Consider the following 25,903-nt stretch of genomic DNA (forward strand, 5'->3'; position numbering starts at 1 on the left):
TTGCAGTAGTGCGGTGTCTTTATGGCTCCTCAACCACTCAAACACGTTTAGGCAGACTGTTTCTCCGCAGAAAGTGACGTCGTATTGTCCAATCCTTGGGAAATCCTGGACACAAAAGATTTCATCCTTGGGAACTCCGATTTCCTCCATGATAATGTCCCGGACAACATACACGACGGTGTTCTTGGTTCCACTTGTACTGTCCACAATAAAACGAATAGTATTCTGGATACCGGCCATCTTCAATACGTCTGTCGATTCCTGGAAACCACAGCAAGACTACTGCCAAGCAGTAAAACGATCACCAAGCCCTCTGGCCAGATCAACTGCACTTGATCGTAGCCAAAAGGCCGAGAAGCGATAACCCGAAATGGGTTTCACCTGTAGCCCGGTCCGCCCAACTCCACTTCTAAGGCTTGAGGCAACACGCTCAGCCAGCACTCTGGGCGCACCCACAATGCACCCAGGCAGCGGGGAGAGCTTGTAAAACTTTACATAGCCCCGCCCCACGCCTTCTCAACCGCGCCCAGCCTCACACCCTCAGTCCTTCCTCTTGCACCGAGCTCACGCATCCTAGGCTTGCAGAGCCTGCTGCTGCAGGACTCGTCAGCTCCCTACAAACGAGGGTTAAGCCGGCGATGACACTAGAAGCAAGCACTAGTTTGTCTCTGAAGGTGCGTCGGCCGGTCGGTTGGAGGGATCTCTTCGGCCAGCCGCATTTCGAGTAGGGACGGATGGAAACTTTTTACCTAAAATAAGGGAAATTGGCTTCGGCCCCATAGGGCTTTATTGCCTTCCCCTGGGCCAGCATTAGTAGACCCTAGTAAGGAGAATATTAGAGCGGCATGGTCATCCGAAGAACTTAAAAACATACAGCAGGCCTTTTTTTCCCGCCATACATACATACATACATACATACATACATAACTACAGATTTTATATTTTTTTTACATATATACATTATATATATATACACACACTATATATATATATATATATATATATATATATATATATATATACACACACACACACTTATATACACACACACATACACACACAAACAATCTTAAATCTATCTTTAATCTATATCTACAAAATCTGTAATTTAGAAATAATCCATATCTATATTCTACATAATTAATAAAGATAGATAGATAGATAGATAGATAGATAGATAGATAGATAGATAGATAGATAGACTCACATACATGCATACATACATACATACATACTGTATGCAATTGAGCCAGGTGTTTGGAAGGCTGATGATGTCACTCCTTTGTGATGTCATCAATTTAGAAGCATTAATACCGGGCTTGGCAGCCATTTCAGTCAGTCTCTGCTGCAGCTGGGAGACGGGAGATGGTCTTTATTTCCACCAAGAAGCTGCAGAACTACCGGTAACTGCATCATTTTTATTTTATTCAATATAGGTTTTATTGGTTTCATGGAGGGGGGGAAACTTTTGCCTTATCTCAAAGCAATGTAAAATTAACTTTGACAATGAAACTTAATAAATCAATTTCGAGTTGAACTATATCATGTTTGTCTGTGATATTTTATAAGGTCTACAAACAGGGGAATGAGGGGAGGGTAAGGGGGGGAGTGGTAAGGGATGGTAGGTATCTATGACACGGGAGAAAGAGAAAATAAAACAAAAAGGGGGGGGGGGCGGGCTCCGGGATTGTTGTTTCTCTTTACGATTGTGGTTTAAACGTGTTACTCACATGTCCCTGTCTGTAACCACCTAGTAAATAGGGGTGAGCTCCGGGCATCTATCCATATCGCCCAGGTGTGATACAATTTATCATAGCCTGACGGCTCATCTTGAAGCCTCATTCTCTCCCTACGCTCTATTTCGTGGATCAATGTTATTTTTAGTGGAGTGCATTTTTTATGCAGCACACAAGGGGGAGACAGCGGCCTACCAAAATCGAGTTGGCTGCTGCTGTGGCTTTCTTTTTTTAAAAAAAAAAGGTAGGTTCCGTTCTTCCATGGTGAGGAATAGGCAGGGAGGTTCCGTTTTTGCCAGCTGGGGAATGCTTATAGGCAAGGCCTTATCCCTGGTGGTGCATGTAACGTTAGACCACGTTTCAGCATTCAGTCAGTCAGTGGCTGACAAACGAGCTCCATGCAAGTTTACATTAAACAGACACATTTCTTTCTTTACTGTATTGACTGCGGTCTGTAATCGAGCGGTTGAACTGTTTCTGTGTCCATGCATTGAATAAAGCAATACATCCTTGTAAAGTAGACGTCCGTTCGTTGGAGTTCTTTGCTCCCCGAGTGTTGCTCCATCTCTAAACGTTGGCCTGGATCTTCATGGACGAATACTGCCCATCCCACGTGGAGCGTGTATCTCAGCCCGCGTGGAGTGCTGCAGTCCAATGAGGTATTCCGTGCTACATAGCAAGCCTTGGGCCTGTGTGATTGGGGGTCCGCTGCTGTCTGTCCACTCTGAAGCGCGCATCCGGGGCCGGCCGCTTTTCGACTACCAGCGACTGCAGGTCACACACACAGGCTGGTTGGAATGGCCTAGCATTATCCTGATCCGGAGGTGTAACTTGAAGCTGCGGGGCCCCAGTACAAAGTCTGGAACTGGGCCCCCAAACTATAAAGCTTCATTGATAGCATTGGTTTACAATGTGGGGAAGAGAGACTTTATGGGCCCCCTAGGGCTCCGGGCCCCCTGCACATACACCCATGACCCGAATACGTGGAGCATACAGACGCAGGCTGCCAGGATACGCTGTGCCTGCCCGATGTTTCCAACTTGGCTATTAGCGCAGCGGTAGGTACGAACTATAGAGTGCGGCTGCCATATGAACTGGTGTGTGTGTTGTTTTGCTTCCAGTTGTACCTGTGCTGTGCACACTCTGGCAGACGCAGCTGCTCAGTGGATACAATGTTGCGAGCAGACGGGCTGAGTGTCAATCAAAGTGCTTGGGTGGTGGTGGTAGCAGCAGCCGCCGCCACAGCTGCGCTGCACCTCTTGCTCGTCGGTGTTGTTTTTCTGCTTTTGGAAACGGTTGTAGGAAAGGGGGTGCATCGGTCCTGGAGGTACTGCAATACCAGGTCAATGCGTGGAGTGGACAGAGCAAGCTCTTTTTCCAGCTCCCTGTTCTAAAAATCCATTTAATATATGGTCCCCAGATAGGGGACGTATCAGATATTAAACTGATAAGAACAGATACTACACTTGATCTTAGCCAAAAGGCCGAGAAGCGATAACCCGAAATGGGTTTCACCTGTAGCCCGGTCCGCCCAACTCCACTTCTAAGGCTTGAGGCAACACGCTCAGCCAGCACTCTGGGCGCACCCACAATGCACCCAGGCAGCGGGGAGAGCTTGTAAAACTTTACATAGCCCCGCCCCACGCCTTCTCAACCGCGCCCAGCCTCACACCCTCAGTCCTTCCTCTTGCACCGAGCTCACGCATCCTAGGCTTGCAGAGCCTGCTGCTGCAGGACTCGTCAGCTCCCTACAAACGAGGGTTAAGCCGGCGATGACACTAGAAGCAAGCACTAGTTTGTCTCTGAAGGTGCGTCGGCCGGTCGGTTGGAGGGATCTCTTCGGCCAGCCGCATTTCGAGTAGGGACGGATGGAAACTTTTTACCTAAAATAAGGGAAATTGGCTTCGGCCCCATAGGGCTTTATTGCCTTCCCCTGGGCCAGCATTAGTAGACCCTAGTAAGGAGAATATTAGAGCGGCATGGTCATCCGAAGAACTTAAAAACATACAGCAGGCCTTTTTTTCCCGCCATACATACATACATACATACATACATACATAACTACAGATTTTATATTTTTTTTACATATATACATTATATATATATACACACAATATATATATATATATATATATATATATATATATACACACACACACACTTATATACACACACACATACACACACAAACAATCTTAAATCTATCTTTAATCTATATCTACAAAATCTGTAATTTAGAAATAATCCATATCTATATTCTACATAATTAATAAAGATAGATGGATAGATAGATAGATAGATAGATAGATAGATAGATAGATAGACTCACATACATGCATACATACATACATACATACTGTATGCAATTGAGCCAGGTGTTTGGAAGGCTGATGATGTCACTCCTTTGTGATGTCATCAATTTAGAAGCATTAATACCGGGCTTGGCAGCCATTTCAGTCAGTCTCTGCTGCAGCTGGGAGACGGGAGATGGTCTTTATTTCCACCAAGAAGCTGCAGAACTACCGGTAACTGCATCATTTTTATTTTATTCAATATAGGTTTTATTGGTTTCATGGAGGGGGGGAAACTTTTGCCTTATCTCAAAGCAATGTAAAATTAACTTTGACAATGAAACTTAATAAATCAATTTCGAGTTGAACTATATCATGTTTGTCTGTGATATTTTATAAGGTCTACAAACAGGGGAATGAGGGGAGGGTAAGGGGGGGAGTGGTAAGGGATGGTAGGTATCTATGACACGGGAGAAAGAGAAAATAAAACAAAAAGGGGGGGGGGGGCGGGCTCCGGGATTGTTGTTTCTCTTTACGATTGTGGTTTAAACGTGTTACTCACATGTCCCTGTCTGTAACCACCTAGTAAATAGGGGTGAGCTCCGGGCATCTATCCATATCGCCCAGGTGTGATACAATTTATCATAGCCTGACGGCTCATCTTGAAGCCTCATTCTCTCCCTACGCTCTATTTCGTGGATCAATGTTATTTTTAGTGGAGTGCATTTTTTATGCAGCACACAAGGGGGAGACAGCGGCCTACCAAAATCGAGTTGGCTGCTGCTGTGGCTTTCTTTTTTTAAAAAAAAAAGGTAGGTTCCGTTCTTCCATGGTGAGGAATAGGCAGGGAGGTTCCGTTTTTGCCAGCTGGGGAATGCTTATAGGCAAGGCCTTATCCCTGGTGGTGCATGTAACGTTAGACCACGTTTCAGCATTCAGTCAGTCAGTGGCTGACAAACGAGCTCCATGCAAGTTTACATTAAACAGACACATTTCTTTCTTTACTGTATTGACTGCGGTCTGTAATCGAGCGGTTGAACTGTTTCTGTGTCCATGCATTGAATAAAGCAATACATCCTTGTAAAGTAGACGTCCGTTCGTTGGAGTTCTTTGCTCCCCGAGTGTTGCTCCATCTCTAAACGTTGGCCTGGATCTTCATGGACGAATACTGCCCATCCCACGTGGAGCGTGTATCTCAGCCCGCGTGGAGTGCTGCAGTCCAATGAGGTATTCCGTGCTACATAGCAAGCCTTGGGCCTGTGTGATTGGGGGTCCGCTGCTGTCTGTCCACTCTGAAGCGCGCATCCGGGGCCGGCCGCTTTTCGACTACCAGCGACTGCAGGTCACACACACAGGCTGGTTGGAATGGCCTAGCATTATCCTGATCCGGAGGTGTAACTTGAAGCTGCGGGGCCCCAGTACAAAGTCTGGAACTGGGCCCCCAAACTATAAAGCTTCATTGATAGCATTGGTTTACAATGTGGGGAAGAGAGACTTTATGGGCCCCCTAGGGCTCCGGGCCCCCTGCACATACACCCATGACCCGAATACGTGGAGCATACAGACGCAGGCTGCCAGGATACGCTGTGCCTGCCCGATGTTTCCAACTTGGCTATTAGCGCAGCGGTAGGTACGAACTATAGAGTGCGGCTGCCATATGAACTGGTGTGTGTGTTGTTTTGCTTCCAGTTGTACCTGTGCTGTGCACACTCTGGCAGACGCAGCTGCTCAGTGGATACAATGTTGCGAGCAGACGGGCTGAGTGTCAATCAAAGTGCTTGGGTGGTGGTGGTAGCAGCAGCCGCCGCCACAGCTGCGCTGCACCTCTTGCTCGTCGGTGTTGTTTTTCTGCTTTTGGAAACGGTTGTAGGAAAGGGGGTGCACCGGTCCTGGAGGTACTGCAATACCAGGTCAATGCGTGGAGTGGACAGAGCAAGCTCTTTTTCCAGCTCCCTGTTCTAAAAATCCATTTAATATATGGTCCCCAGATAGGGGACGTATCAGATATTAAACTGATAAGAACAGATTTTTTTTTTAAGTTGACAAGCCCTCCATATGGGGGGCGTTTTTATTTGTCCAACACATATTTACATAGACGTTTTGCAATTGTTAAAAACAGTACATTAAAACATATTAAACAACACATTAAAACATACCATTTAAAACATTCGTCTACATAAAATACATGTTAAAAATACAGAACAAGTTAATATCACATAAAAGGGCCCTTGGTGGCATCATATTATGGAGCTCCATTCTGATAAAAGCCATTTTCTCGCTAAAATCGGGAAATTTTTCTTATCCACTAAAAAGTACTGGTGCATCTCATTAAGAGTAATGGCTAAAATGTCCTTCACAGTTAAAATTTCATGTTTAAAAACTAAAATGTTTCTGGATTTCCACAGAGCTGCTTTGACCGAATTGACCATCTTCCATGCCATAATTTTCTGAGTCCGTGTGGGGCATTCCAAGCATCCATACAGGACGGCATCCAATGTTAGTCTCTTAAGTCCTGTTATTTTAATCAGTAGCGGCAGTATCTTTGTCCATACTCTCTTTGTTATGTAGCAGGTCCACATCAGGTGGGTCGTCGTTTCTTCTCCTGCACATCCTGGTCTTGGGCACGCGGCAGTGCTGGTCAAACCTCTACGATGCTGGAATGCCCGGCATGGAAGACAGTCATGGACGCAGCTCCAGGCCAGATCTTTCTGTGAATTAAAAATATAATAATTAACCATTGTCCAAGTTTCTTTGCTTTGTGTTTCGTTAAAATTACTTACTTGAACATAAAAACCACTTTTCTTAATATCCTTTAAAATGACTTTACTATTCATTAAAACTTGTGGGCTTTTGCCAGTAAAATCATATAAAATCGCTATTTTCTCTAAAATCTTGTATTCTCCGGGTAGATTAAAAGAGTAAGGGGAATTTAAAACCGTCTTGAACCAATTGTTCCTCCTCATAAAATAGCCTGTGTTATACCGGATAAAATAGGACCAATAGTGGTTTTTAAAAAGAGCACCAATACACAAACTAAAATACTTTGTATATAAAAAGGCTTTAAAATCAGGGAAATCTTTTCCGCCCATTGTCTTTGGCTTCATCACTATTTCCCTGCTTAGTTTTTCCATCTTGGAGTTCCATAAAAATGTGAAGCATGCCTTTACAATTTTATTAAAAACTCTGCCAGGAGGGGGAAACACTAAACTCAGGTACAATAAAATAGGTAAAATCACTGACTTTGTGATTAAAACCTTCCCCTCCATGGTCAGCTGCCGCATGCTCCACATACAGATTTTCTTATTTATCTTTTGTGCCACCAAGTCCCAGCTGTTAAGACCTCTGTTGTCCTCGTTGAAGGAGACACCTAAAATCTGCACCGAGTCGGACACAGGAATGGGGACATCTGGCAAGGGCAGGTCCCCAATATTTAAAATACTACTTTTGTTAAAATTTACCTTAAAACCCGAGGCGCAGCAATAAAACTCAATCTGCCTTACAGCCTTCTGGATCGACAGGGTGTCCCTTCCAAGTATTGCCACATCGTCCATGTACCCCACTACTTTAGCCTCGATCCCCCCCCCGCCGGGCAGGGGGATCCCACGGATCTGCTTGTCCCGCCGTATGGTACATAAAAGAGGCTCTAATGCGCATATAAAAAGTAGTGGGGACAAGGGACACCCCTGCTTCACCCCGGAGTTTAAAAGTACTTCCTGTGTCCTAAAACCATTGACTAAAATTTTGCTCGTGCAGTTGTTGTAAAACGCTTTTAAAGACAATAAAAAACCTTCCGGTATACCCATTCTCTCTAAAACCTTAAAAAGATAAAAGTGGGACACACGGTCAAAGGCTTTTTCAAAGTCGATCGTTAATATGGCCATTTTCCCGTTCCTGGACTTTGTGTCGCTAATACAATCTTTTAAAAGGTTAAGATTCTCCCATATGCTCCTCCCGGGCACCCCACAGACCTGGTTGGGGTGTACAACTTTGCTTACTACGGTCTTTAGTCTGTTCGCACATATTTTTGCCATTATCTTGTAGTCGCTGTTCAGAAGGGTGATCGGTCTCCAGTTTTTGATGTCGGTCTTGTCTCCTTTTTTGTACAGGAGAGACACGTCACCCTTCTTCCAGGACCCCGGGAGGGCTTTAGACATAAAAACTTCCGTAAAAAGGGAGAAGAGGTCATCCTTAAAAATACCAAAAAAGGTGACATAAAACTCAATGGGTATACCATCGGGCCCAGGCACCTTACCTGGTTTAAAACTCTTAATAGTGTCTAAAATCTCCTGTTCTGTGATGTCCCTTAATAAAATCTCACGAGAACCAGGATCTAAAACGTCAGTGATCTCCTTCAACGAGTCATTCATAAAATCACTGTCAACAGACTTAGTATTAAAAAGATCCGCATAAAACTCATACACTTTCTTTAAAATACCCTGTATGTCCTTGGTGCCACCGAGATCATCGAGGACTGTCCGCTTGTCTCTTATCTTCTTAAAGAAGTACCTGGAGCAGGTCTCGTTCTCCTCTAGGTGTTGTACTTTGGAACGGAAGATGATTTCTTTTCCCCTCTGCTCCAGGCACCGGGCGATCTCTTTCTTCACCTCGATGATCTCGTGGTCCACCTCTATGTCATGTTCACGGAACTTATACAGGGTCTGCAGGCGAGTGTTCAGGTTAGAATAAAATGTACGTTTTTCTTTTGCTTTATTGATCCCAACCTTGATAAAAAAGTTTTTTATTTTCAGTTTCATCTTCTCCCACCACTGGCTGGTGGGAGTGTTGGGATCTTTTACTCGCCTGCAGTCTTTATAAAAAGTGATAAAATCAGATAAAACCTGCGGATCTTCTAAAAGGGACACGTTAAACTTCCAGGCATTCTTACCGGATTTTCTCTTAAAAACGGTATCAACTTTAAAATATAAAAGCTTATGGTCAGAGAAAATGTTGGTAAAAGAATCACATCTAAAAGGCAGTACTTGGTACGAGCAGAACATAAAATCGATCCTGGAGCTGCACAGTCTGTTGCTCCAGGTAACGCCGGCTTCCTCTGATGCGTTAGGATTACATTTTTTAAAAGCATCAGTGAGCTTACTGTCTAAAATCACATTTTTTAGTATGGAAGAGGTCTTGTCGTAGTTCCTGCTCACTGAGCTAGAAAGCCGGCGTTCCCCCTTTAAAATACAATTAAAATCACCTGCTAAAATCAGGGGTTCTGAATCGTTAATAAAAAGGGGTAAAATCTCTAGCATTTCTGCTCGGGTGTTTTTGTCTGTTGCACCATAAAAGTTTAAAAACTGCCACTTAATACCATTGATAAAAGCTTTGACCAATAAAACTCTGCCTGGTAAAATTTCATTAATAACGTCAATTAAAACGTTACCCTTAAAAAGAATGGCGACCCCCGCCGATCTGGTCTCGTTAGAGCCGGACCAGACCGACGGTCCATGTACCCAGTCATCTTGGTATTTTTTATACTGGGCCCTATGCGGGATCCCGCACTCCTGTAGGAAAAAAACGGAGGCAGCAAAAATAGTCAGATAGCTGAAGAGGGCGACCCTCCTCACGTGGCTCTCGATGCTTCTGACATTAAAAGTGAGTCCCGATAGAGCAGCCATTGGAGACTAGGGATATGCGTGGGTCTTTTCTTTAGAAGTCTCCGGGCAAGCCAAAGACCTCGCTGACACTCTCACACCCCCCCGCATCCGAATCTATCGTGAACGGTGATGCTGGAGAGGAACCTACCTCACTTAGTGGGCCCCCTACGGTGCCCGAGAGAGGGATCTGCGTAAGATCCCAAATCGCCTCGATCGCCTCCGGAATCTCCATGGGGGCTGGCAGGCCAGCTCCCGTGACCGTCTCTGTCCCCTCAGCCGGGGTGGGTACTCGGCTCGCTTCCGACTCTGCACCTTCGGAGGTGGCACCCCGCGCCCCCTCCTGGCGAGGAGGGGGAGGGGCCTTCTGGGATGGCACCGCAGGGGGTACTTCCACCGGGTCCTCCGACTTCGTCGGGATCTCCGGTGTTCCCCCCTGCACCACCTCCGAGTACAGCCTACCACCCGAGCCTTTCCTCCGTTTTTGTGTTGCTGCCGCCGTGCCCCCAGGGTCCTCCGCCTCGGACACCGCCTCAGCGGGCACCTTGGGAGGGCCCGGACCGGCTTCCCCGGCTCTGCCACCTCTACCGGTTTCCCGGGAGGGAGAGCCAGTCCGCCGGTCGCTCACCCTCCTCTTAATGCTCCGCTGCTCCTTACCACCTTGTGGGGGCCCACTGGAGACCTCCATCTCCTCAGGCTCCTCTCCCTGGGGGGGTGCTGCTTGGTCTTTTGGCTGCCCTGGCCGCTCCTCGGTTCCGGGTCGCCCTTGCTGCTCCGTCTTCTGTGCTCTGTGGGGGCAAAACGTGTAGAGGTGACCAACATTGCCGCAGAAATAGCATCCTTTGCCTTTTTTACACCCGCTTGTCTCATGATCAGTGCCCCCACATTTCTTGCAAGTACTCGCACAGGAATCTTTTTGGTGACCGTATGTTGAACAAGTCCTACAGAAGTCAGGCATTCCCGCAAAGTATAGGTCGCCATTCACTTTGCCCAATTTAAAACGCGCAGGCGGTAAGATCACTCCCCCCGGCCAACTGGGGTCACTTACACACGTGGCCTGGAATCGCCACTTCGAGGTCCAAATACCAAACTCGTTCATAATCTTTCCCATACATCTGACCGATTTAAAATAACGTAAGAGAAAGTCCTCGACCTCTTTTACATCAGTGTAGGGAGAATACATTTTAATCACCACAAGTTTGGTTATGTCGAGGACGTGCTCGACCAGCAAGACACCCTCAAGCTTCGGATCTTTTCTTATTGGGATGGCTGAGACCAGGTCTCTAAAGATGCCCGCTTCGGTCAGGGTCACGTCATAGATCCGTCGCTTGGGGTAATCTTGGATCGCAAGGATCTCTCTCTTTTGTATCTTGAACACTCCTTGCAGCACGTCCTCGACCACATACTTCAGACCACGTGTGTCCGCACTATCTGAAAAAGAGACACGTACAGTGTTCTTGATCCGCGCATATGCCGGTATTTCTTGTGGGCTTTCGCCCATGTTTGAAGAAGAAATGGTGGGTCACAATCAACCGCTATGTGACACACACCAAAAGGGAAAACGCCCTCTCCTGGCCCGGAGACCAGAAGAGGCAGGGGGATCGCGACTCGTTTACCCTGGGACTAATCCCTCTCCCTAATAGCAGCAGGCGGGTGAAGCCCACCGAAGTGGGCGATCCCGCCAGGCAAAGGAGAGGGGTACCCGAGTTACCTTCCGGCTAAGACTTCCTGTACCAGGTACACTTGGTCTTAGCCAAAAGGCCGAGAAGCGATAACCCGAAATGGGTTTCACCTGTAGCCCGGTCCGCCCAACTCCACTTCTAAGGCTTGAGGCAACACGCTCAGCCAGCACTCTGGGCGCACCCACAATGCACCCAGGCAGCGGGGAGAGCTTGTAAAACTTTACATAGCCCCGCCCCACGCCTTCTCAACCGCGCCCAGCCTCACACCCTCAGTCCTTCCTCTTGCACCGAGCTCACGCATCCTAGGCTTGCAGAGCCTGCTGCTGCAGGACTCGTCAGCTCCCTACAAACGAGGGTTAAGCCGGCGATGACACTAGAAGCAAGCACTAGTTTGTCTCTGAAGGTGCGTCGGCCGGTCGGTTGGAGGGATCTCTTCGGCCAGCCGCATTTCGAGTAGGGACGGATGGAAACTTTTTACCTAAAATAAGGGAAATTGGCTTCGGCCCCATAGGGCTTTATTGCCTTCCCCTGGGCCAGCATTAGTAGACCCTAGTAAGGAGAATATTAGAGCGGCATGGTCATCCGAAGAACTTAAAAACATACAGCAGGCCTTTTTTTCCCGCCATACATACATACATACATACATACATAACTACAGATTTTATATTTTTTTTACATATATACATTATATATATATACACACACTATATATATATATATATATATATATATATATATATATATACACACACACACACTTATATACACACACACATACACACACAAACAATCTTAAATCTATCTTTAATCTATATCTACAAAATCTGTAATTTAGAAATAATCCATATCTATATTCTACATAATTAATAAAGATAGATAGATAGATAGATAGATAGATAGATAGATAGATAGACTCACATACATGCATACATACATACATACATACTGTATGCAATTGAGCCAGGTGTTTGGAAGGCTGATGATGTCACTCCTTTGTGATGTCATCAATTTAGAAGCATTAATACCGGGCTTGGCAGCCATTTCAGTCAGTCTCTGCTGCAGCTGGGAGACGGGAGATGGTCTTTATTTCCACCAAGAAGCTGCAGAACTACCGGTAACTGCATCATTTTTATTTTATTCAATATAGGTTTTATTGGTTTCATGGAGGGGGGGAAACTTTTGCCTTATCTCAAAGCAATGTAAAATTAACTTTGACAATGAAACTTAATAAATCAATTTCGAGTTGAACTATATCATGTTTGTCTGTGATATTTTATAAGGTCTACAAACAGGGGAATGAGGGGAGGGTAAGGGGGGGAGTGGTAAGGGATGGTAGGTATCTATGACACGGGAGAAAGAGAAAATAAAACAAAAAGGGGGGGGGGGGCGGGCTCCGGGATTGTTGTTTCTCTTTACGATTGTGGTTTAAACGTGTTACTCACATGTCCCTGTCTGTAACCACCTAGTAAATAGGGGTGAGCTCCGGGCATCTATCCATATCGCCCAGGTGTGATACAATTTATCATAGCCTGACGGCTCATCTTGAAGCCTCATTCTCTCCCTACGCTCTATTTCGTGGATCAATGTTATTTTTAGTGGAGTGCATTTTTTATGCAGCACACAAGGGGGAGACAGCGGCCTACCAAAATCGAGTTGGCTGCTGCTGTGGCTTTCTTTTTTTAAAAAAAAAAGGTAGGTTCCGTTCTTCCATGGTGAGGAATAGGCAGGGAGGTTCCGTTTTTGCCAGCTGGGGAATGCTTATAGGCAAGGCCTTATCCCTGGTGGTGCATGTAACGTTAGACCACGTTTCAGCATTCAGTCAGTCAGTGGCTGACAAACGAGCTCCATGCAAGTTTACATTAAACAGACACATTTCTTTCTTTACTGTATTGACTGCGGTCTGTAATCGAGCGGTTGAACTGTTTCTGTGTCCATGCATTGAATAAAGCAATACATCCTTGTAAAGTAGACGTCCGTTCGTTGGAGTTCTTTGCTCCCCGAGTGTTGCTCCATCTCTAAACGTTGGCCTGGATCTTCATGGACGAATACTGCCCATCCCACGTGGAGCGTGTATCTCAGCCCGCGTGGAGTGCTGCAGTCCAATGAGGTATTCCGTGCTACATAGCAAGCCTTGGGCCTGTGTGATTGGGGGTCCGCTGCTGTCTGTCCACTCTGAAGCGCGCATCCGGGGCCGGCCGCTTTTCGACTACCAGCGACTGCAGGTCACACACACAGGCTGGTTGGAATGGCCTAGCATTATCCTGATCCGGAGGTGTAACTTGAAGCTGCGGGGCCCCAGTACAAAGTCTGGAACTGGGCCCCCAAACTATAAAGCTTCATTGATAGCATTGGTTTACAATGTGGGGAAGAGAGACTTTATGGGCCCCCTAGGGCTCCGGGCCCCCTGCACATACACCCATGACCCGAATACGTGGAGCATACAGACGCAGGCTGCCAGGATACGCTGTGCCTGCCCGATGTTTCCAACTTGGCTATTAGCGCAGCGGTAGGTACGAACTATAGAGTGCGGCTGCCATATGAACTGGTGTGTGTGTTGTTTTGCTTCCAGTTGTACCTGTGCTGTGCACACTCTGGCAGACGCAGCTGCTCAGTGGATACAATGTTGCGAGCAGACGGGCTGAGTGTCAATCAAAGTGCTTGGGTGGTGGTGGTAGCAGCAGCCGCCGCCACAGCTGCGCTGCACCTCTTGCTCGTCGGTGTTGTTTTTCTGCTTTTGGAAACGGTTGTAGGAAAGGGGGTGCACCGGTCCTGGAGGTACTGCAATACCAGGTCAATGCGTGGAGTGGACAGAGCAAGCTCTTTTTCCAGCTCCCTGTTCTAAAAATCCATTTAATATATGGTCCCCAGATAGGGGACGTATCAGATATTAAACTGATAAGAACAGATTTTTTAAGTTGACAAACCCTCCACAAGGGGGGGTGTTTTTATTTGCACAACATATATTTACATAGACGCTTTAAAAATGCTTATCAATAGTACATTAAAACATATTAATAACACATTAAAACATACCATTTAAAACATTTGTCTACGTATAATACATGTTAAAATACAAAACAAATTAAAAATCACATAAAAGGGCCCTTGGTGGCATCAAATTATGGAGCTCCATTCTGCTAAAAGCCATTTTCTCGCTAAAACAGGAAAATTTTTCTTGTCTACTAAAAAGTACTGGTGCATCTCATTAAGAGTAATTGATAAAATGTCCTTCACAGATAAAACTTCATGTTTAAAAACTAAAATGTTTCTGGTTTTCCACAGAGCTGCTTTGACCGAGTTGACCATCTTCCATGCCATAATTCTTTGAGTCTGTGTGGGGCATTCCAGGCATCCATATAAAACGACATCCAATGTAAGTCTCTTAAGTCCGGTAATCTTTCTCATGAGCGGCAATATCTTAGTCCATACTTTCTTGGCGATAAAACAAGTCCATATTAGATGTAGTGTTGTCTCTTCTCCTGGGCATCCGGGTCTTGGGCATGCGGCAGTGTTGGTCAAACCTCTACGATGCTGGAATGCCCGGCATGGAAGACAGTCATGGACGCAGCTCCAGGCCAGATCTTTCTGTGAATTAAAAATATAGTGGTTAACCATCATCCAGGTCTCTTTACTCTTTTTTTCGTTAAAATTACTGACTTGTACATAAAAACCACTTTCTTTTATGGTTTTTAAAATGCCTTTACTGTTCATTAAAATTTGCGCACTTTTGCCAGTAAAATTATATAAAATCACTATTTTTTCTAAAATCTTATACTCACGGGGCAAGTTAAAAGAATAAGGGGAATTTAAAACCGTGTGGAACCATCCATTCCTCCTCATAAAATAGCCAGTGTTGTATCGTAAAAAATAAGACCAATAGTGATTTTTAAAAAGAGCACCAATACACAAACTAAAATACTTCGTATATAAAAAGGCTTTAAAATCAGGGAAATCTTTTCCTCCCATCTCCTTCGGCTTCATTACGATTTCCCTGCTGAGTTTTTCCATCTTGGAGCTCCATAAGAATGTGAAGCATGCCTTTACAATTTTATTAAAAACTCTGCCAGGAGGGGGAAACACCAAGCTTAAATACAGTAAAATGGGTAAAATCACTGACTTTGTGATTAAAACCCTCCCCTCCATGGTCAGCTGCCGCATGCTCCACATACAAATTTTCTTATTGACTTTCTGTGCCACCAAGTCCCAACTATTAAGACCTCTGTTGTCCTCGTTGAAGGAGACACCTAAAATTTGCACTGAGTCGGACACAGGGATGGGGACATCTGACAATGGCAGGTCCCCGATGTTTAAAATACTACTCTTGTTAAAATTTACCTTAAAACCCGAGGCGCAGCAATAAAACTCAATTTGCCTTGATGCTCTCTGGATTGACAGGGTGTCCCTTCCAAGTATTGCCACATCGTCCATGTACCCCACTACTTTGGCCTCGATCCCCCCCCCGCCGGGCAGGGGGATCCCTCGGATCAGCTTGTCCCGTCGGATTGTACATAAAAGAGGCTCTAGGGCGCAGATAAAAAGTAGTGGGGACAAGGGACACCCCTGCTTCACCCCGGAATCTAAAAGTACTTCCTGTGTCCTAAAACCATTGACTAAAATTCTGCTTGTGCAATTATCGTAAAACGCTTTAAGAGACAATAAAAAACCTTCCGGTATACCCATTCTCTCTAAAACCTTAAAAAGATAAAAATGTGACACTCGGTCAAAGGCTTTCTCGAAGTCTATTGTTAAAATAGCCATTTGACCTTGTCTTGATTTTGTGTCACTAATAACATCTTTGATCAGGTTAAGATTCTCCCATATTGCCCTCCCGGGCACCCCACAGACCTGGTTGGGGTGTACAATTTTGCTTACTACGGTCTTTAGTCTGTTCGCACATATTTTGGCCATTATTTTGTAGTCACTGTTCAGAAGGGTGATCGGTCTCCAGTTTTTAATATCGGTCTTGTCTCCTTTTTTGTATAGGAGAGACACGTCACCCTTCTTCCAGGACCCCGGGAGGGCTTTAGACATAAAAACTTCAATAAAAAGGGAGAAGAGGTCATCCTTAAAAATACCAAAAAAGGTGACATAAAACTCAATGGGTATACCATCGGGCCCAGGCACCTTACCTGGTTTAAAACTCTTAATAGTCTCTAAAATCTCCTGTTCTGTGATGTCCCTTGATAAAATCTCACGAGAACCAGGATCTAAAACGTCAGTGATCTCCTTCAACGAGTCATTCATAAAATCACTGTCAACAGGTTTAGTATTAAAAAGATCCGCATAAAACTCATACACTTTCTTTAAAATACCCTGTATGTCCTTGGTGCCACCGAGATCATCGAGGACTGTGCGCTTGTCTCTTATCTTCTTGAAGAAGTACCTGGAGCAGGTTTCATTTTCCTCCAGATGTTGTACTTTAGAGCGGAAGATTATTTCTTTTCCCCTCTGCTCCAGGCACCGGGCGATCTCTTTCTTCACCTCGATGATCTCGTGGTCCACCTCTATATCATGTTCACGGAACTTATACAGGGTTTGCAGGCGAGTGTTCAGGTTGGAATAAAATGTCCGCTTTTCTTTAGCCTTGGCGATCCCAACCTTGATAAAAAAGTTTTTAATTTTTTGCTTCATCATCTCCCACCACTGGCTGGTGGGAGTGTTGGGATCTTTCACTCGCCTGCAGTCTTTATAAAAAGTGATAAAATCGGATAAAACCTGCGGATCTTCTAAAAGGGACACGTTAAACTTCCAGGCACTTTTACCGGATTTCCTCTTTAAAACGGTATCAACTTTAAAATATAAAAGCTTATGGTCAGAGAAAATGTTGGTAAAAGAATCACATCTAAAAGGCAGTACTTGATAAGAACAGAACATAAAATCTATCCTGGAGCTGCAGATCTTGTTGCTCCAGGTGACGCCGGCTTCCTCTGATGCGTTGGGATTGCATTTCTTAAAAGCATCAGTGAGCTTGGCGTCTAAAATCAGATTTTTTAACATTGAAGAGGTCTTATCATAATTTCTGCTCACTGAGCTAGAAAGCCGGCGTTCCCCCTTTAAAATACAATTAAAATCCCCTGCTAAAATCAGGGGGTCAGAATCATTAATAAAAAGGGGTAAAATCTCTAGCATCTCTGCTCGCTCTTTCTTATCCGCTGATCCATAAAAGTTTAAAAACTGCCACTTTATACCATTGATAAAAGCCTTGACCAATAAAACTCTGCCTGGTAAAATTTCATTAATAACGTCAATTAAAACGTTACCCTTAAAAAGAATGGCGACCCCCGCCGATCTGGTCTCGTTAGAGCCGGACCAGACCGACGGTCCATGTACCCAGTCATCTTGGTATTTTTTGTAGTTTGCTCTATGCGGGATGCCGCACTCCTGCAGGAAAAATACGGAGGCAGCAAAGATAGTCAGGTAGTTGAAGAGGGCGACCCTCCTCACGTGGCTCTCGATACTTCTGACGTTAAAAGTGAGTCCCGACAGAGCAGCCATTGGAGACTAGGATATACGTGGGTCTTCAAAAGTCTCCGGGCAAGCCAAAGACCTCGCTAGCACTCTCACACCCCCCCGCATCCGAATCTATCGAGAACGGCGATGCTGGAGAGGAACCCACTCCACTTAGTGGACCCCCGACGGTGCCCGAGAGAGGCATTTGCGTTAGATCCCATACCGATTCTATTCCTTCCGGAAACTCCAAGGGGGCCAGCAGGCCGGCTCCCGTGCTTATTTCTGTCCCCTCCGCCGGGGTGGGTACTTGGCTCACTTGCGTTTCTGTGCCCTCGGAGGTGGCACCCCGCGCCCCCTCCTGGCCGGGAGGGGGAGGGGCCTTCTGGGATGACACAGCAGGGGGTACTTTCCCCGGGTCCTCCGACTTCGCCGGGATCTCCGGGGTTCCCCCCTGCACCACCTCCGAATAAAGCTTGCCTCCTGAGCCTTTCCGCCGTTTCTGCGTTGCGGCCGCTGTGCCCCCTGGGTCCTCCACCTCGGGCACCGCTTGAGCGGGCATCTTCGGAGGGCCTGGACCGGCTTCCCCGGCTCTACTACCTCTACCGGTTTCCCGGGAGGGAGAGCCTGTCCGCCGGTCACTCACCCTCCTTTTGATGCTCCGCTGCTCCTTACCACTCTGGGGGGGTCCACTGGAGACCTCCATCTCCTCAGGTTCCTCTCCCTGGGGGGGTGCTGCTTGGTCATCTGGCTGCCCTGGCTGCTCTTTGGGTCCGGGTCGCCCTTGCTGCTCCGTCTTCTGTGCTCTGTGGGGGCAAAACGTGTAGAGGTGACCAACACTGCCGCAAAAATAACATCCTTTCCCTTTCTGACATTGACTAGTTTCGTGATCCGTGCCCCCACACTTCCTACAGGTGCTCGCACAGGAATCCTTATGGTGACCGTATTGTGAACAAATCCTGCAGAAGTCGGGCATTCCCGCAAAGTACAGGTCGCCATTCACTTTGCCCAATTTAAAACGCGCTGGCGGCAAGATCACTCCCCCCGGCTTACTGGGGTCACTTACACACGTGGCCTGGAAACGCCACTTCGAGGTCCAGATGCCAAACTCGTTCATTATCTTTCCCATACATCTGACGGATTTAAAATAGCGTAGGAGGAAATCCTCAACCTCTTTAACGTCAATGTAGGGTGAATACATCTTAATCACCACGAGTTTGGTTATGTCGAGGACGTGCTCGACCAGCAAGACACCCGCAAGCTTCGGATCTTTTTTGCTCGGTATGGCTGCAACCAGGTCTCGAAAGATGCCCGTCTCAGTTAGGGTGACGTCATAGATCCGTCGCTTGGGGTAGTCTTGGATCGCTAGAATCTCACGTTTTTGTACATTAAACACTCCTTGTAGCACGTCCTCGACCACATACCTCAGGCCACGTGTATCCGCACTTTCCGTAAAAGAGACACGTACGGTGTTCTTTATCCGCGCATAAGCCGGTATTTCTGTTGGGTTTTCACCCATTTTGTAGTTTGGTGTCACAAAACCGCTTTGTGACGCCTAGGTAGAAGCGCCCTCCTCTGGCCCGGAGACCAGAAGAGGCAGGGGGATCGCAACTCGTTTACTCTGGGACTAATCCCTCTCCCTAATGGCAGCAGGCGGGTGAAGCCCACCGAAGTGGGCGATCCCGCCAGGCAAAGGAGAGGGGTACCCGAGTTACCTTCCGGCTAAGACTTCCTGTACCAGGTACACTTGGTCTTAGCCAAAAGGCCGAGAAGCGATAACCCGAAATGGGTTTCACCTGTAGCCCGGTCCGCCCAACTCCACTTCTAAGGCTTGAGGCAACACGCTCAGCCAGCACTCTGGGCGCACCCACAATGCACCCAGGCAGCGGGGAGAGCTTGTAAAACTTTACATAGCCCCGCCCCACGCCTTCTCAACCGCGCCCAGCCTCACACCCTCAGTCCTTCCTCTTGCACCGAGCTCACGCATCCTAGGCTTGCAGAGCCTGCTGCTGCAGGACTCGTCAGCTCCCTACAAACGAGGGTTAAGCCGGCGATGACACTAGAAGCAAGCACTAGTTTGTCTCTGAAGGTGCGTCGGCCGGTCGGTTGGAGGGATCTCTTCGGCCAGCCGCATTTCGAGTAGGGACGGATGGAAACTTTTTACCTAAAATAAGGGAAATTGGCTTCGGCCCCATAGGGCTTTATTGCCTTCCCCTGGGCCAGCATTAGTAGACCCTAGTAAGGAGAATATTAGAGCGGCATGGTCATCCGAAGAACTTAAAAACATACAGCAGGCCTTTTTTTCCCGCCATACATACATACATACATACATACATACATAACTACAGATTTTATATTTTTTTTACATATATACATTATATATATATACACACACTATATATATATATATATATATATATATATATATATACACACACACACACTTATATACACACACACATACACACACAAACAATCTTAAATCTATCTTTAATCTATATCTACAAAATCTGTAATTTAGAAATAATCCATATCTATATTCTACATAATTAATAAAGATAGATAGATAGATAGATAGATAGATAGATAGATAGATAGATAGATAGATAGATAGATAGACTCACATACATGCATACATACATACATACATACTGTATGCAATTGAGCCAGGTGTTTGGAAGGCTGATGATGTCACTCCTTTGTGATGTCATCAATTTAGAAGCATTAATACCGGGCTTGGCAGCCATTTCAGTCAGTCTCTGCTGCAGCTGGGAGACGGGAGATGGTCTTTATTTCCACCAAGAAGCTGCAGAACTACCGGTAACTGCATCATTTTTATTTTATTCAATATAGGTTTTATTGGTTTCATGGAGGGGGGGAAACTTTTGCCTTATCTCAAAGCAATGTAAAATTAACTTTGACAATGAAACTTAATAAATCAATTTCGAGTTGAACTATATCATGTTTGTCTGTGATATTTTATAAGGTCTACAAACAGGGGAATGAGGGGAGGGTAAGGGGGGGAGTGGTAAGGGATGGTAGGTATCTATGACACGGGAGAAAGAGAAAATAAAACAAAAAGGGGGGGGGGGGCGGGCTCCGGGATTGTTGTTTCTCTTTACGATTGTGGTTTAAACGTGTTACTCACATGTCCCTGTCTGTAACCACCTAGTAAATAGGGGTGAGCTCCGGGCATCTATCCATATCGCCCAGGTGTGATACAATTTATCATAGCCTGACGGCTCATCTTGAAGCCTCATTCTCTCCCTACGCTCTATTTCGTGGATCAATGTTATTTTTAGTGGAGTGCATTTTTTATGCAGCACACAAGGGGGAGACAGCGGCCTACCAAAATCGAGTTGGCTGCTGCTGTGGCTTTCTTTTTTTAAAAAAAAAGGTAGGTTCCGTTCTTCCATGGTGAGGAATAGGCAGGGAGGTTCCGTTTTTGCCAGCTGGGGAATGCTTATAGGCAAGGCCTTATCCCTGGTGGTGCATGTAACGTTAGACCACGTTTCAGCATTCAGTCAGTCAGTGGCTGACAAACGAGCTCCATGCAAGTTTACATTAAACAGACACATTTCTTTCTTTACTGTATTGACTGCGGTCTGTAATCGAGCGGTTGAACTGTTTCTGTGTCCATGCATTGAATAAAGCAATACATCCTTGTAAAGTAGACGTCCGTTCGTTGGAGTTCTTTGCTCCCCGAGTGTTGCTCCATCTCTAAACGTTGGCCTGGATCTTCATGGACGAATACTGCCCATCCCACGTGGAGCGTGTATCTCAGCCCGCGTGGAGTGCTGCAGTCCAATGAGGTATTCCGTGCTACATAGCAAGCCTTGGGCCTGTGTGATTGGGGGTCCGCTGCTGTCTGTCCACTCTGAAGCGCGCATCCGGGGCCGGCCGCTTTTCGACTACCAGCGACTGCAGGTCACACACACAGGCTGGTTGGAATGGCCTAGCATTATCCTGATCCGGAGGTGTAACTTGAAGCTGCGGGGCCCCAGTACAAAGTCTGGAACTGGGCCCCCAAACTATAAAGCTTCATTGATAGCATTGGTTTACAATGTGGGGAAGAGAGACTTTATGGGCCCCCTAGGGCTCCGGGCCCCCTGCACATACACCCATGACCCGAATACGTGGAGCATACAGACGCAGGCTGCCAGGATACGCTGTGCCTGCCCGATGTTTCCAACTTGGCTATTAGCGCAGCGGTAGGTACGAACTATAGAGTGCGGCTGCCATATGAACTGGTGTGTGTGTTGTTTTGCTTCCAGTTGTACCTGTGCTGTGCACACTCTGGCAGACGCAGCTGCTCAGTGGATACAATGTTGCGAGCAGACGGGCTGAGTGTCAATCAAAGTGCTTGGGTGGTGGTGGTAGCAGCAGCCGCCGCCACAGCTGCGCTGCACCTCTTGCTCGTCGGTGTTGTTTTTCTGCTTTTGGAAACGGTTGTAGGAAAGGGGGTGCACCGGTCCTGGAGGTACTGCAATACCAGGTCAATGCGTGGAGTGGACAGAGCAAGCTCTTTTTCCAGCTCCCTGTTCTAAAAATCCATTTAATATATGGTCCCCAGATAGGGGACGTATCAGATATTAAACTGATAAGAACAGATTTTTTTTTTTTTTAAGTTGACTAACCCTCCAGATGGGGGGCGTTTATTTTAAACAACACGTTTTGACTTTGACATGTTAGAATGTTCATATATAGTACATTTAAAAACACATTATAGAACATATTTAAAACATACCATAAAAAACATTCAAAACATACATTACATGTTGTTAAAATTCACATTAAAAACACATAAAAGGGCACTTGGTGGCACTATATGATGGAGTTCCATTCCCTTAAAAGCCATTTTCTTGATAAAATAGGAAAGTTTTTCCTGTCCACAATATAATATTGATACATTTCATTAAGAGCCATAGATAAAATATCTTTCACAGATAAAACTTCGCGTTTGAAGACTAAAATGTTCCTGGCCTTCCACAGAGCTGCTTTGACCGAGTTGACTATCTTCCATGCCATAATTTCTTGCGACCGTGTGGGGCATTCCAGACATCCATATAATATTGCTTGTAGCGTTATTCTCCTCAGTCCAGTTATCTTTCGTATTAATGGTAAAATCTGAGTCCATACTCTCTTGGTTAAAAAACAAGTCCATATCAGATGCTGTGTTGTCTCCTCTTCTCCACATCCGGGTCTTGGGCACGCGGCGGTGTTGGTCAATCCTCTACGATGCTGGAATGCCCGGCACGGAAGACAGTCATGGACGCAGCTCCAGGCCAGGTCTTTCTGTGAATTAAAAATGTGGTTATTTATCTTTCTCCATATTTCTTTGGTTTTGCTCTCATTAAAATTACTAATTTGAACATAAAAACCACTTTCTTTAATATTTTTTATCATTAATTTACTATTCATTAAAATCTGCGCACTTTTTCCGGTAAAATCATATAAAACCACAATTTTTTCTAAAATCTTATATTCTGGTGACAGGTTAAAAGAATAAGGTGAGTTTAAAATGGTTTTAAACCACCCGTGACGCCTCATAAAATAACCTGTGTTATATCTTAAAAAATAAGACCAGAAGTGGTTTTTAAAAAGTGCGCCCAGGCACATGCTAAAATACTTGGTGTATAAAAAGGCTTTAAAATCGGGAAAGTCTTTTCCACCCATTATTTTTGGTTTCATCACAATCTCGCGTTTAAGTTTCTCCATCTTGGAACTCCATAAAAAGGTAAAAGCAGCTTTAACGATTTTGTTAAAAACCCTCCCAGGAGGGGGGAACACCAAACTCAAATATAATAAAATAGGTAAAATCACCATTTTGGTTATTAAAACTTTCCCCTCCATGGTCAGCTTTCTCATACCCCACATACAGAATTTCTTATTTATTTTTTGTGCCACCAAGTCCCAACTATTAAGACCTCTGTTGTCCTCGTTGAAGGAGACACCTAAAATCTGCACCGAGTCAGACACAGGAATGGGGACGTCTGGCAAAGGCAGGTCCCCGATGTTTAAAATGCTACTTTTGTTAAAATTCACTTTAAAACCCGAGGCGCAGCAAAAAAACTCAATCTGTCTCGCAGCCTTCTGGATCGACGGGGTGTCCCTTCCGAGAATTGCCACATCGTCCATGTACCCCACTACTTTGGCCTCGATCCCCCCCCCGCCGGGCAGGGGGATCCCACGGATCTGCTTGTCCCGTCTGAATGTACATAAAAGAGGCTCTAGTGCGCATATAAAAAGTAGTGGGGACAAGGGACACCCCTGCTTCACCCCGGAGTTTAAAAGCACTTCCTGTGTTTTAAAACCATTTACTAAAATTCTGCTCGTGCAATTATTGTAAAACGCTTTTAAAGACAATAAAAAACCTTCCGGTATACCCATTCTCTCTAAAACCTTAAAAAGATAAAAATGTGACACCCGGTCAAAGGCTTTCTCGAAATCTATTGTTAAAATTGCCATTTGACCTTTCCTTGCCTTGGTGTCACTTATACAGTCTTTTATGAGGTTAAGACTCTCCCATATTGCCCTCCCGGGCACCCCACAGACCTGGTTGGGGTGTACAATTTTGTTTATCACGGTCTTTAAACGGTTTGCACATATCTTAGCCATTGTTTTGTAGTCACTGTTCAGAAGGGTGATCGGTCTCCAGTTTTTAATATCGGTCTTGTCTCCTTTTTTGTAAAGGAGAGACACGTCACCCTTCTTCCAGGACCCCGGGAGGGCTTTAGACATAAAAACTTCTGTAAAAAGGGAGAAGAGGTCATCCTTAAAAATACCAAAAAAGGTGACATAAAACTCTATGGGTATACCATCGGGCCCAGGCACCTTGCCTGGTTTAAAACTTTTGATAGTGTCTAAAATCTCCTGTTCTGTGATGTCCCGTAATAAAATTTCACAAGAACCAGGATCTAAAACGTCAGTGATCTCCTTCAACGAGTCATTCATAAAATCACTGTCAACAGTTTTTGTATTAAAAAGATCCGCATAAAACTCATGCACTTTCTTTAAAATACCCTGTATGTCCTTGGTGCCACCGAGATCATCGAGGACTGTCCGCTTGTCTCTTATCTTCTTAAAGAAGTACCTGGAGCAGGTCTCGTTCTCCTCCAGGTGTTTTACTTTTGAACGGAATATAATCTCCTTTCCCCTCTGCTCCAGGCACCGGGCGATCTCTTTCTTCACCTCGATGATCTCGTGGTCCACCTCTATATCATGTTCACGGAACTTATACAGGGTCTGCAAACGAGTGTTCAGGTTGGAATAAAATATACGTTTCTCTCTAGCTTTGGTGATCCCAACCTTGATGAAGAATGTTTTGATTTTTTGTTTCATCATCTCCCACCACTGGCTGGTGGGAGTGTTGGGATCCTTCACTCGTCTGCAGTTTCTATAAAAAGCGATAAAATCGGATAAAACCTGCGGATCTTCTAAAAGGGACACGTTAAATTTCCAGGCATTCTTTCCAGTTTTTCTTTTTAAAACTGTATCAACTTTAAAATATAAAAGCTTATGGTCAGAAAACACGTTGGTAAAAGAATCACATCTAAAAGGCAGTACTTGATAAGAGCAGAACATAAAATCTATCCTGGAGCTGCAGATCTTATTGCTCCAGGTGACGCCGGCTTCCTCTGATGCGTTGGGATTGCATGTTTTAAAAGCATCAGTGAGCTTGGCGTCTAAAATTACATTTTTTAACAAAGATGAGGTTTTGTCGTAATTTCTGCTCACTGAGCTAGAAAGCCGGCGTTCCCCCTTTAAAATACAATTAAAATCCCCCGCTAAAATCAGAGGATCAGAATCGTTTAAAAACAAGGGTAAAATCTCCAACATCTCCGCTCTTTCATTTTTATCTGTTGACCCATAAAAATTTAAAAACTGCCACTTTATACCATTAATAAGCGCTTTGACCAATAAAACTCTGCCTGGTAAAATTTCGTTAATAACATCAATAAAAACGTTCCCTTTAAAAAGAATGGCGACCCCCGCCGATCTGGTCTCGTTAGAGCCGGACCAGACCGACGGTCCATGTACCCAGTCCTCTTGGTATTTTTTGTACTGGGCCCTATGCGGGATCCCGCACTCCTGCAGGAAAAAGACGGAGGCAGCAAAAATAGTCAGATAGCTGAAGAGGGCGACCCTCCTCA

The 25,903-nt window shown here is 45.5% G+C and overlaps 2 non-coding genes and 2 pseudogenes across 2 annotated transcripts; all 4 read right to left on the minus strand.

Annotated features, from left to right (window-relative positions):
• Positions 1 to 3,041: 3,041 nt before the first annotated feature.
• On the minus strand, positions 3,042 to 3,232 carry LOC136573773 (U2 spliceosomal RNA). Its single transcript, XR_010785992.1, has one exon. It is a non-coding gene; the product is annotated as a U2 spliceosomal RNA (small nuclear RNA).
• Positions 3,233 to 5,900: 2,668 nt separating this feature from the next.
• On the minus strand, positions 5,901 to 6,078 carry LOC136574052 (U2 spliceosomal RNA; annotated as a pseudogene).
• A 7,978-nt stretch (positions 6,079 to 14,056) lies between these two features.
• On the minus strand, positions 14,057 to 14,246 carry LOC136573884 (U2 spliceosomal RNA). Its single transcript, XR_010786099.1, has one exon. It is a non-coding gene; the product is annotated as a U2 spliceosomal RNA (small nuclear RNA).
• A 7,962-nt stretch (positions 14,247 to 22,208) lies between these two features.
• Positions 22,209 to 22,382, minus strand: LOC136574097 (U2 spliceosomal RNA; annotated as a pseudogene).
• Between the last annotated feature and the right edge of the window lie 3,521 nt (positions 22,383 to 25,903).

This window comes from Eleutherodactylus coqui, chromosome 7, assembly GCF_035609145.1.
Source record: "Eleutherodactylus coqui strain aEleCoq1 chromosome 7, aEleCoq1.hap1, whole genome shotgun sequence".
In the NCBI taxonomy this organism is placed as follows: Eukaryota; Metazoa; Chordata; class Amphibia; order Anura; family Eleutherodactylidae; genus Eleutherodactylus; species Eleutherodactylus coqui.